At 40.3% G+C, this 13,878-nt stretch overlaps 1 protein-coding gene across 1 annotated transcript in view; it reads left to right on the top strand.

Moving 5' to 3' along the window:
• The window catches only part of EPS15L1 (epidermal growth factor receptor pathway substrate 15 like 1), a 3,892,050-nt gene that overhangs the window by 122,061 nt on the left and 3,756,111 nt on the right, over positions 1-13,878 (top strand). The gene's annotated exons all lie outside the window — the stretch shown is intronic.

The raw sequence follows: 13,878 nt of genomic DNA, 5'->3' as shown, positions 1-13,878 counted from the left end.
GGATCTACTACCAGTTGTATTCGTCATTTCTTTTCTTTCAAATAGCTCTTTCATGTTAGTACCCCTGTATTTTTAACATTTGATTTTTATTTATTACTATTTATTACTCACATCATTTATTTGTGGTACCCCATTGTAATATTTATTGCACACTAAACAGTGTTATAAGAATCAATCACTACAAATGTGGTTTCATGGGACATTAACATATAACAATATTTATTTATTTATACACGAATGCTTTGTGATTTTCAAATGACATATCTTTTAAATAACATATTTTTCAACTACAACATATTTAACAAAAGGTATTTTATTTAGGATTTTATGTATTTCATACAACATCTTGCGCTTTAATTTTAAATTGGTCACCAGTTAATTTTAATTGTAACTTGACTGGTTTTAATTAACGAAGCACATGATCTCATTAAGAGACTTACAAATAAGGTTGTTCTGCCCTGCATTTTTATCTTGATAAAGCTCAGTATTGCACTGAGCGAAAGCGCTTGAGAGAAGGATTTGGAGAAATTTATGTCGTGTGTTTGAGAGAAGGACTTGGAGAAATTTATGTCGTGTGTTTGAATAAACATTTTGTGGAGATTACCTTTGGCTTCATCGCTGTTTCTTGCTGCTCTTCGCTGCCTTGGATTATACTTTTCACTTGGTCTTGGTTTCAAGCTTTTTATTGCTTAGCAGTGCTTCACATTGCTTAAGATAGGTTACTTATGCATTCATTAGTATGCATGACCGTTTCACCTTCTTATATATATATTTAAAATATCGTTCACTACTACATAGGCCATTTCGATGCATTTTAATAAAATTTAAAAGGTAAATGTCAGGAATTATTTTTATGCACTGATTTCCTACAGATAATGGAAAGGGGAGTGGTGGGACTCGAACCGGGAATGCTAACTGTAGCTAAGCAATGGGCACACCCGCACACACACGCACAAATATGGGTAGCTATATTGTGAATAATAAAAATAAATTGTTTTACATTTTATTTCATTTGTACAGGGGTTTTGAATGTGGGGGAGTGTAGTGTTGGGGGTATACACATTTGAGCGGACTTGCTCATATCTGCTGACATTTGCAGATTTAGGCACTTGCAGGGGCGTGGATATTTGGACTGCTCGGCAGTCTGACACACCCCCTGCACTCCTACACACTACACTCCGTGTTAGCCTGGGAGTTAAGTCAGCGTGCCCTTATGCAAATGCATGATGCGCTGACGTCATACTCTTCGGCAGTCTCCGAGTAGGACTTCGTCTTACACGGAGGATTACTGAACCCCCCCCCCCATTGTCTTAATTGATTAATCACTATTAATTCACAGTTTAAGTATGATTTGTGTATTCCTTCCAAATTTAGTTGATTAGGCACTGTTATCTTTAAACGTTAACCTTCCTATGGAACTCAATTGCTGTTTGAATGGAAAGTATGGCTACATTTAATTGTTCATAGCAGGTTTTAGTTCTGGCTACCCTGTCACACCTACTTCTTGAAGCATCTGCATTTTTAGATCATTTTCACTGCTGAAACCGTTTAAGCTTCATTTTCATCATAGACAATGGTGGAATTTTATTCATTTAATGTCTAGTTCATTACCAGGTCCATCTGCTTGCTGCTCTGGCAGAGGTAAACGATTCATCATATTTATGTACTTGTCTTTCTTAGCTTATACTTGATAATTAAACCATACTCTGCTGTTCTCTGCAGTCTGAGTGGTGTCTACTTGTACACTGATGCTTTAAATATACTCTGCAATGGCTTGTGACCAGTCTCAACCAACACCTTTTTTTTCCAGTAAATCTACTCATGGAATGTTTCACAATCCTATGTTGTGACATAAGCATATATTTTTTGGCATTATGCTTTGGACCCATATGCAGCTTGTTTATCATCTTGTAAAGTTGCTGTAGTGCTCTGGCACCTGTCTGCAATATAATTTATTCACAGCTGAATATTTCTGTGGGCACTTGTGCCACTAGTGGTTTAACCCTTTTGAAGTTCTTTTCTTGGTTTCTGCTACATTAGGATTCCTTAACTTGTTCAAACAATTTCTTTAATGATAGATTCATATCAGTATATTTTGACCAACTTTTAGAGATGTGACATCATGTTAAATATCTCACGAGTGCCTATGTATTCTACAGTGCAAATAGTCTCTCAAATTCATGCCTTCATACTTTGACACGGGCAATATACATCCATTCTGTAATTCTGATTTTTTATATTTTTTCTGTGTGATGTTGCTTACCTCTTCAGTAATGCTTTCAGTCTTGCATCATGCTGGTCTTTGGTCAGACCCTTCAAATGTGTCATAAGATATATTAGCAGTATCATCAGACACTTCCCATATATGAAGTGGTCCCAAAAACACAGATGCTGGTGATATCTCAAATTTGAGGTGGTCTGGAATTTTCACCTCCTGACAGGTGAAGGAAAACTACACAGTGTGGGACATTCATTATTAATCTTAGCTTACTCAAGTCCTTATTTCTTCTGAAGCACAAAAAATATTTTGATCCTGGTATTGCAGTAACCACTTCAGTTGTATGTAGTAAGTATTGCTTTTTCTGTTTAGCTTTGAGTTTAATTGGGTTTCCTAGCAGTAAACATGCTGTTTACCTATTCAGTGGACTACATCGGTTTCTTAATTACACTTTATGCTCCTTTCTATGCTGTCTCCCGGTTTGTTAAAACTAGGGAAACTTTCTGGGAGCATATGCACTTCTGGTATGACTGCAGTATCTGAATTTGATGAGCTGGTTCTTGATGGAGACAAAGCTGCTTAATCTAGATGTTTTGTGTTTTATATGCCTCTCGGAGCACAAAGTTTGGTTTGGAAGTATTCGTTGCAAACGCTGTCCCTAAGACGAGAACGTCTTGGTAATGTAAGTCGCAACACAGGTGCAACACGACTCGAACAGGCAACAATAACGGTTTATTAACTACTGAAAGTAGTACATAAAATAATAAATCAACGGTTAAGCGCTTTCATCTGACTAAGCAGACTTCATCAGAACGATTGCACACAGATTTAAAACTCAAATATATAAACTTTTTGGTGCCAAAAAATGTATGCCATTTAGAGTTTAAAAAGACAGTGCTTAACTCTTTACCCGTTCCTTCATGGCGAGAACATTTCTCTGCATAATTAAAACCAACTCAATCCACATAATAAGAACATGCAGATCATCTTAAATCAAAACAAAATAGATGTGTTGCTACTTACATTACCAAGATGGTTCTCATCTTGGGGACAGCGTTTAAAGTATTCACTGCAGATTTACACACAAAAAAGTATGTTGAAAAGATTTTAAGTAGGTTTGAACCGCATTAATCTGGCTTCCACTTGTAGTGACTGTCTTGAGTGTAACGTTGTGTGTGCTATCCTTTCAGTGGTGGAATAAATTAGTCTCTCTTCAAGATTATTTTGTAGAACAGATTTTTTTTGCATCCTGTGCCTTCTGACCATCTAGTCCATCACCAAAACCTTTGTTGTCTTGTTCCCATTTGGATGGGGACCAGTCACATGGAGGGATGCCATTTGGACAGCCTTCAGGGTTTTTTTCATTATGCATCCTAATGTGTAGAATGTGGGCCTTATAGTGCTCCAGGGATGGGTGCAACATGGAGCCTCACACTCTTCAAGTGATGCAACCACCAAGGATGCATTAGCAGGATAGGTCTCCAGTGTCACTTGCTGAACTACCTTGTCTGGGAGAGGTAAGCAAACATTGTGCATGTTTTCCTATGCCTCCTCAGTTGGCTTCTTCAGTGGTGATTGATTGAATTTGTACTGGCTTGGTTATAGTCCGATCTCCATCCTTGTATACTATAAAGTCATTAAGAGAGACTTGGATTTCACTGTGAACTAATATATGTTGATACTATTTGCCAGGCAGCTGTTAAATATATGCACAGTCAGTAAGTAGTAAAGTGTTAAATATATAAAAAAGGCTGATAATTTTTTAGGTAAAGATCTGTGTTTTTTCTTCTAGTTGCTTTTTTTCCTCCATGCCTGCTGACAGTCAGTTCCCACCATTAGTATTCGGCCCATTCATTTCCCTACAGGGACATGTACCCAGCACAAGAACAAAAGACTACTGGGGGGCATCATTCAAGTAACGTTGGAGGTGGTTTGTGCACTGCATCCCACCTACCATGACAGGGAGTTTGTCAGATATTAACCCCCTCTTGTCATTCTGACTGCTTAGTGCCCTCCCCATGCATGTGTTTCTACTCTTAGTTTAATAATGGATACTGCCACTAGATTGGAAGAACCAAACTCATGTTCCTACTCTTGGCTGTACTTCAGTACCTTGTAAGCCTCCACTTGCTTAGTGATCAGCTAATTGGAACAACCATTACCTCTCCCCAGGATGGGCAGGCTGCCTGCCATTGGCCACTTGCTCCCATCATCCTGTGTCCAGCTGTTCCATAGCTAGAGGTGCTATTTGAACTCTGGTTGTAGTTGAGAGTCTGTGTCATAGAGCTGGGATTAAAGATTTCTGTTTTGAAATTCCATCCACTGTGATGGCAATATTAATTTGGTGTACATATTGCTCAGGGTATTACCAAGGTATATTTTCCCAGCCTTTTGTTCTTTATTCAAGTCATAGGCCAGTCTAATAAGAGCATACTACAGTGTTTTGCACCTATTAAAGCATAGGTTCATAGGTTCATACTAGGCTATCTGCCCTAGGGCATTTATAAGCCTAGCCAGAGTGTGTGTGGCTTTCACCACCCCTTAGGATGAGAATACTATACCCATTAGTTTGCTGTGCCTCTGTCCAGCAGTGATACAGAGATGATTCCCGGGGTAAACCTACGATCTCCCATCCACTCATCAAGATTTCTCTTGAACAGAGTCAGTGAGGGGCTCTGCCTCACATGGACTGGGATTCTGTTCCATAGTGTAGGGAGTCTCTGGGTGATGAATCTGTCCCTCCAGCACGTCCTATTTATATCCGTGTTGAGGTTTAAGTCTCTTGCTCTCGTGGTTCTGGTGGATTTGGATTTTTTGAGGTGGAGCATGTCCATTAATTCCGGGTTGGACATGGCCTTGTATGTCAGGCACAGATCACCTCTGAGCAGACGGTATGCGACTGAATAGAGCTGGAGTTTCTTCAGTCGGGCATCGTATGACATATGTTTGAGCCCCTTTATCCTTTTGGTGAGGAACTTTTGGGGTCTTTCCAACTGCTGCAGGTGTCGGGTAAGGTACATTCCGAATGGGGCGTTGTACTCAATCATTGGTCTGATAAGTGAAGAGTACAGGGGTACAATGACCTCTCCTGATCTGGATGTGAATCCCTTCATGATCAGGTGGGCAATGTAGAAGGTCTTCCTAACCACTTTGGCAATGTGAGTGTCAAAAGAGAAGTTACTGTCAACTTGGGTCCCCAGGTCCCTGATAACTTCTTCCGTGTTTAATGGATTACCACCTATGTGGTAATTAGGGGTTACCTTGTTTTTCCCAAAGGGTATGACTATACATTTTTTGGCATTTAGCATAAGGCCATGGCTCTGGCACCAGTTATCCATTTCTATGAGACCTTTCTGGAGGATGTCTGTGTCTGATGGAGTGTCAATTATGGTGCCTAGTTTGCAGTCATCTGCAAATTTTGTCAGCCACAATCCCCCTATTTTTTTCTAGAGAGACTGTGCGTCTGTGTGTGTGTTTTTGTAATACTTTTTGTCTAGACAATGCTGTTTTGACTTCCTTACCAGTGATAGATTCCCATTTGGGTTCTAACTGCCTGATCACTTTTTTTGAGGTTGCACTTGCTTGTGGGTCATCCTTTCTCAAATTGAATATGGATGCTGAACTTTGACACTGTGAGCTGAATATTTAGGTATTTTTTTAATAACTGTTACAGTAGGCTGAAAATGTAGCTCCTCTTAGGGCAAGAATTCTGGATAAAGCCAGAAGTAATGGGAAGACAGATGTTGACTGAGTTAAGACCCACTTGGTTAGCAGCGACTTTTCAGCAGAGACCTGAGGTGGAATTTATACTATTGTGGAAAATTTGGCCAGGGCACTTGGAACTTATCCTTTTTTTATTTCCTCCAGCTAAGTACAGTGGGATCCTTTACATCTGCCCTGAGGTACCATTAATTCAAGCAGATGAGACCAGTGTGTGTCATATCCTCAAAGAGAAGGCACACACAAGGGTAGAGCTTCCTAGTGCTGTACTGCAGAGTCAGCAATTTGAAAAAAAGTCACCTAGAGTAGTACTAAGAACCCACAGATTTCTTCTCTCCCAGCACCAAAGGTGAGTGTACTACTTGTTGATATTCCTCCTATAACCCTTTGAAAGTGACTAGAGTAACACATTTTTAGGGTGCATTTTCTAACGGAAAGAAGTTTAAAACTCAAATCACACCTGCATAGTGACTTCAGTCCTCGACTGTCCAGAAAACCACAAATTTTCTGAGAAACAGACCAAAAGTACAAAGCAAAAAAATCTGGATATTCTGTGAAAATCTGGACAGCTGAGAAGTATGCTTAGCAGATGTACAAAGTAGAATGACTACAGGCTTTTGGAGGTAAATTTTAAATATGTTTTCCTTATTGATATATGAATTGTACAATGATCAGAATCTCATCCTAATATTGAGTGACAACTTTATTCAGTAATTTGACATCTTGTTTTCTGTGAGAGCAGTCTCCGAACCAAGCATAGATGAAATAAAGTGGTATTGCCCAGATTAGTGCGTTACTTTGTTTACTGTTGATACTCATGCTTCTGTAGGAAGATTGGTTTGGCTTTTACCTCTTGTGATTTTGCTGCTGCTTCATCTTTTAAATAAGGTAACTGCCAAAAATAGGTTTTGTAAGTTGGATGCCAGGATGACCTTCATCGGGATTTGCTTTGTTTGGTTGACAACACAATGTTCCAAGTGGTAGTTTGACAAAGATGTGCTTAATGGCATCCTGTTGATGACTTTTATTTTGTGTATATACCTTGGTGAATAAAATAAGTATTATATATAGAATGCTTATCCATTTACGCATTTTTTTATGTTCAACATAGTTACAACAGGCCAAGTAAACAAGCATAATGTTTTTCTTATGGAGACATTGCAGCTGCATGTTTTAACAATTTTTGTGCTTCATGCTAGGATAGCCTACAACTGTTGCTGTTTATAGTGTATACAGGTGTAGCGGCTCCAGAGAAGAGTGCATAGGCATAGAATGTAGTAAAGAAGGTATGTCCCATGTGGAGGTGAGGGGGTAAGATGGATAGAAAGCATGTGCATTTATAACTTGGATTACCATGTTCTTGGCCCTGTTTTCAACATACATCAGTAAAGGTTTATTTATAAACTTATACTGCTGTGATGGTGCTGCGGTAGCGTTGTCGCCTCACAGTAAGACGTCCTGTTCGATTCTCAGCTAAAGCGTCTTCTGTGTGGAGACATGCATGAATGATGTACCTTCGTTGAAGGTTGTGCGTCAGAGCTGGCAACTCGGCACATAAAAATCTACTGGTAATCATTAGCGGACCGGAGTTCTGCTGTGGCGACCCCTAATCAGGAAAAGCCGATAAGATACAACATACTTTTTTGTGTGTGATATCAAAACTGTAAAACAACAAAAGGAAGCATCTCAGTTTGGTGCTAACCTCAATCTTCGTCTCTTTAAGACCTTAACATTGGGAAATAATCCTGTTTTTGATGCATAGATTCACTGCATGTTAATACTGATCTCAGCAAGCCAAAACTGGTAATTATACTAGAGCTAAGCAAATCTTCTACCAGTGCTTGGTCCCATAAAAAAAAAAAAAAAAAAATAGATATAATTAAAAATGGTTCTAAAGATATTTTGTAAGTGCATGGGCGTGCCTTCGTTGAGGTTGGGCATCGAGCTGGCACCTCGGCGTTTCGTAAAAATCTACTGCCATTCATTAGCGGACCAGAGTTCCGCTGTGGCAACCCCTTACCGGGAAAAGCCGAAAGACAAACAACAACATAGTTGGTTCACCTTGGCATACTCAGCCCTGTAATACTAGGCTCAGATATGGAAAAGGAATAACCCTCTTAAATGAGATGCTCTTTTTGTTTTTTTTTCTGTTATGTATGTCAACCTATGTCTTAATTGATAAATTAATAAAGGTATTTAAAAAAAACATTATATTCTAACTTTTTTTTTTGTTTACATACATTAAACTTTGCATATCTCTGTAACTATGTAAGCAGCAAAAAAACAACAAGGACCAAGACAGCTAAAACTACAAATTTAATTGTAAAATATAAAAGATAAGTGCTTTCATACAATTCCTTCATCAAATCAATGAACAGCGTATGTTTGACTACTTTAAATGACACTTGACCAATCACAGTCTCGTAACTGCACCACATCTCTTTCCTCTTTGTCAGAGCTCTTGCTTATAGTAAGTTAACCATTTCAGTGCCTAAGCTTATGTTCTCTCAGAATGGGTTTTAAGGGAAGATAGCCATTCAAACTCTGAGGTTTATCAGCTTGTAAATCTGCTATTTGATGGAATTCCGCCACTTCTTTTCGATTGTGTACATCACCCCCTCTTATTTGGTTCACATAACTGCAATACCATAAAAGTAAAATTGTGTTCAAGTTTATTTAACTTGTGCTGATAAAAAGCACTTGTATTTCTACCAAGTCTGATACCCCTTAGGTGCTGCAGTATACAGTCTTTTAATCTTCTGTTCGTTTTACCTACATAAAACGAAGTACAGGATCCACATTTGGCAAGATATACATCACATTGCAAGAGCAACAGTCAGCATAAAGTTTAGGTTGGTATCTCACCCCTGTAATCAGGTGTGTTAACATGTTACTTTTGGATATTTCTTTGCAAGCCTTACATCGCCGGCAACAGTAAGTCCCAATCCTTTCACTGATGGACAACTTTGTATTGAGACTAGTGGTTATTTTGTGCAGAAGTTGCTTGAGATTTTTATTCCTGTTGTACACAAAACTTAGGAAAGTTGCCCACTATCGATATAAGTTAATCATTGTTGGCCAAGATTTTCCAGTTCTTTCTCACAATATTGCAAATGTCTTTTTGTCACTGGCACTCTAACATTCAGCTCCTTGCTTTCATTACTCAATTTTTCCAGTGCTATGCCTTTAAACCATGCTTTTGTCTTTTGTTCTCCTCATTTTTTTAACATCAATTACAATGTCACTTGATTTTAAAACGTGGTTATAATAAACCGTATCAGATGACAATTCTAGCTCACTGTGAAGTTTTGAATCATCTGTGATTAATCTGGATGTTCTCAATGCTTGTCCTTGTACTGTATAGAAGAACTTATGTCACGGAGACATGCTGTCAAAACTAAGCAATGTGTTCTTCCAACATAACTTCCTGTACAGTGTAGTCCCCATTTGACCATTCTCATCTATAAAAACCAGAGGAACATCCAGAAATTCAATAGTTTTATCTGAGTAATTCAAGGTGAAACTTAAACAGGTGGTACTTTCCAAATATGAGACAAACTGTTGAAGTTCCATTGCATCACCTTTCCAGAGAAAAAAAGATGTCAACAAACCTACGATAGAAAAAGATCTTCTCTCCATAAATTCTTGGTGGTGAAAATATGTTCTTCCCATAGCCCAAGTACTATGTTTGCAAAAGAATTGCCGCAAGTTGTTCCCATAGCAACTCCCCACCACTGCCAATAGATCTTCTCTTGAAACATAAAGATGTTTTCCAGAACCAATTGTAGTAGCAGGCTGAGTGTTTGTATCATGCTGTCATCATAGTTGTTATGTTTACTCAGAAGTTGTTTAACTGCTTGAATGCCATATGCATTAGAATTCATGGAAAACAAATTGTTGATGTCAAGGGTTACAAATAGAAAACCTTCTATAACATTATTTGCACCCATAGATTCAAATAGTGCATTCAAAATTGGGGTGCATCTTTAAGCGCAGCTGGTGCTTTGCATAGAGCTGGATTCAATTGCATCTCTACCCATATTGACATTGGCTCGGTAGACCATCCACTACCTGCCACTATTGGTCTTAGTGTGTCTGGTTATGTTGATCCTTATGTATCTTCGGTAGTCCATTAATGACAGGGATCACTGTATATTCAACTAGGAAGTACTGATGCAACCCGTTGGTAATGATTTGCATAGTATAAAGGTCTTAAAAAGTATTATTTGTGCCTTTGTGGGTCTGCTTTACATGATCGAACTTTCAAATGTTCGACTTTCATATGGCCGAGACCATATAATCAAACATTTAAAAGTTTGTATGTGTAAAAAAAAATAAAACAAAAAAAAAAAAAAGCCCTCCTGCGCCCCCCACACCTCCCGCTATTTAAATATACCAACTCTGAGATCGCACTACATTGCAGAAAAGGGAAATCTTCCCATTCCATGCCGTATGGAGATCTGCATTCAGACCGTTCGAACTTTTAAAAGTTCGATCATATGGTCTCGGCCATATGAAAATCGATCTTTTAAAAGTTTGACGATCTGAAGGGGACCTGTCTTTTTTTTGGTACTTTTCCGTTATCAGGGCAACAGGTGTGATGAGCGGTTGGACTGTTACCAAGCTGTCACGTCTACAACAAAGTACAGTCTACCGAATGGAAACTGCACCCAAGCAGCAGCTCCTTTCTATTCATAGTGAACTTGCACCTGCTGCATCTGGTAACTTCCAGCTGAAATTAACACATTTGTTTGTTTACCTTGCCTCAGCAGCAGCCTGCAGAGAGCTTACTGACTGGTTGTCAGGGCTGCAGTGGATGCCTCTGTCCTATTGGACGATGTACTCTCTCGTAGTTTTAGTTGGTACATACAAAATGGAATCTTATATTTATCTGTCTTGTTTAGGTATTGCAGACACAGTTGGACATGTAACTCTTAGCTATTAAGTAGACAGTACTTTTAACTCACGACTGTGCTTCTTAAGGAGTGGTACATGTGAAAAAACGTACCTGATACAACATCTCAACATTTGCGTAGTCTCCATACCTTTAAACTGTGATTTTTTGATATCCCTGATTTTACCTCATATTTTTGTCCTGTCCCATGCAACTGCTCTTACTTTCTAGTAAATCAGTGAGCCAATAATGCCAGAAATTAGAATTCATACTTTTCAAATGTTCAGAAAGTGCATATTGATTTGAATGTGTAATGAGCGGTTGGAATGTTAGCCCGTGGTCGCAAAGATGGCACTGCTGCCACTGATGGATGCATACACATTTTAATTTAAGTAAATAATACATTCGGTGACACACTGCAGGGAAAGTATAAGGTTTTGTATATACATCGGCGGCAGCAGTGTCATCATTGCGAAATATTTATGTGTACTACACCTTCTTCACTGTGTTTATGCCTGTAGAGAATACTCACTGTTGAAGAAATCTGTGCTTAGCTTTGAACATTTTTCGTTAGCCCCCCCCCCCCACAGTTTTTAAAACTGTACAGTCCTCCATTTTAGACAGTGAGTGGCTCATTCTGCCAACAGCACCGCGCACGAACTTGCCATTGGTGGAATTGTTTTGGCCATGCCTAAAGCAGTTGTTACATTTTCTACAGAAGATGTTCTTTGTGTTTCACTGTTGCAGTCATTACATTAGGGTAATCTGCTGGCAGGTTGCCCTCAGTCAGCCTGAATAACAAAGTCTTGGGTCCTGCGTCGATTGCTGTCTCCTCTTCCATGACATTAGGTCGGCGGGGGTATAAAACATGCAACCGGCGCCATTTTATTCAGCCTTTCTTGCCGCACGATGCCCGAAGCAGTTCGAATGTGCTGGTCGTCCGACTCCTGAAATTTTCGCATTTGAGTTTCAGAACTGAAGTCTTCAAACTAAAGCCAAGTACCCCATTGGGGAAACCTTTTTCTTGCTCCTTACCGATGTCAGTAAAAGTTAATAATTGGATTACTTGTGGGAAGCAAATACCTCATAAAGATTTTCATTTGTACTGTATTCCTTGCCTAGGCCCAAATCACAGTGTGCCTTGCTGTCGGTTTTGTGCTAGATTTAACCAGTGCACTATTAAGCGTCTGTATATTTTTGCTTCAAGATTTAATTATCCTGAAATGTCATCTGTTAGTAATCCGACTACCAGAGTTCACAAAAAACGCAAAGAAAAAGACAGAGACAGATCGTCGAGGTCCAAACCGACGATACTTCTACTAAGCCAGTCGCCGGTACTCAGTGAGGCGCTTTTGCAGCCCCTGATACCCGCTACTTTTGAGTCGCAGGCCTCTACCGAGACCCATTCGGAGTCCGGTATGCCGCGAGATTCTCAGAGTATTGAACCTGCAGATGTCTCTCCCTTGGATGTGTCCGGAGCCGCTGAGCAGGCACTGGCTTCTGAGGGTGTTTTCAGGCCTCAACATTTTTATATTAAACCGACGCCAGCCTCAAAAACAAGGTAAACATGTTCAGTGTCTAAAAAACCGACGCATGAGCCACATGCTCAGGCCCCTATGCCTAAAAAACAGATGATTAAAATGGCTGAGGATTTAATTACCTAGATCAGGGGTTCCCAAACCCCCCCCCCCCACCTGCTAAGAGGCCTAGGCAAGGCACTGATTATGAATCTTCAGATCAGGTTTCCATTTCTTCTGATCAGGAATTTTCTATTCCACCCTATGAGGATTCTGATGCAGAGGAATCCATCCCATCTGCATCTCCTCCTGAGGATTACTCTTTTGGAGAGACTTTGCATACTTTAAGGGAACATTTTCACTGGGACTACTCTGAACCAAAAACGAGGCTTAGGGATTTCCTTCTTCCTCAGCATAGGCCTTAGGCAATACCTCCTGTATTAGACATTGTTGTGTTTTCAGAATCAAGCATGGCTCCTGATTCCCTACCTCTGGCTCCTAGTAAGCCAGACAGATATTACAGGGATGTTCATCGTGCATACAGCTGCAGTCATCACACTTGGGTTATCCTGCTGTCAGGCGGGTCCTCGGTAGGCCGAATTCCAAAGTCTAGGTCCAGCGTCGGTTGTCGTCGCTTCTTCCCTGACGTCAGTGTGGCAGGGGTATAAAAGAGGCAGCCAATGCCATTTTCTCCAGTCTTTCTTGCCACGTGGTGCCTGAAGCAGAAGCAGCTCGCAAGTGCCGGTCGGCCAGCTCCTGAGATTTACGAACAGTATTTCAGCCAAAGTCTTCTTTAAAGCTAAGTACCCCGTTGGGGAAACTTTTCTTGCCTCAGACCGATGTCAGACAAAGTTAATAATTGCATTTCTTGTGGGAAGCAAATACCGCATAAGGATTTCCACTCTTTCTGTATACCTTGCTTAGGGCCAGACCACGACGTCTTGGCCTGCCGTTTTTGTGCTAGGTTCAACAAGCGCACTATTAAGTGCCGGGCGGAGTTCGTCCTTCATTATTTCGGCAAAAAATTTAATTATATTATGTCGTCGGATACACCGACGCCAGTTTTAGGCAAAAGATGCAAAGACCAGGACCGACATCCGAGGTCTGCACCGAGTACTGAGACCATGCTTAGGCCGACTACTGGTTCTCCGGTTCTCAGCGAGGCGCCTACGCAGCCCCTGACTACCGATGAAACTATTTTACCGGTGACTTCAGTACCCGAGGTCGCAGGTTCCTCGGTCTCCAATCCCACTGCAGATACCGACGCCACTCTTGGCGGGGAAACCGAAAATTTAGTGAGGCCTGCCATTTCTGAAGGCGTCTTCAGGCCTACCACCTTCTCCATTAAATCCTTCACCAAATCTAAAGCTGCAATGAAAACTAAAAAACAGGGTCCTCAGACCTCCTCTCAAGGCCCCATGCCTAAAAAACAGATGCTTAAAATGGCTGAGGATTTGATAACTCTCATCAGGGGTTCTCAACCCCCCTCAGACAAAAGACCCAGATTGGAGGAAGACTACCCTTCCTCA

Source organism: Protopterus annectens, chromosome 13.part0 (genome assembly GCF_019279795.1).
Source record: "Protopterus annectens isolate FY-2018-M chromosome 13.part0, PAN1.0, whole genome shotgun sequence".
NCBI lineage: Eukaryota > Metazoa > Chordata > Ceratodontiformes > Protopteridae > Protopterus > Protopterus annectens.
The sequence above is the reverse complement of the archived record's forward strand: the minus strand, read 5'-3'. Positions and strand labels throughout refer to the sequence as shown.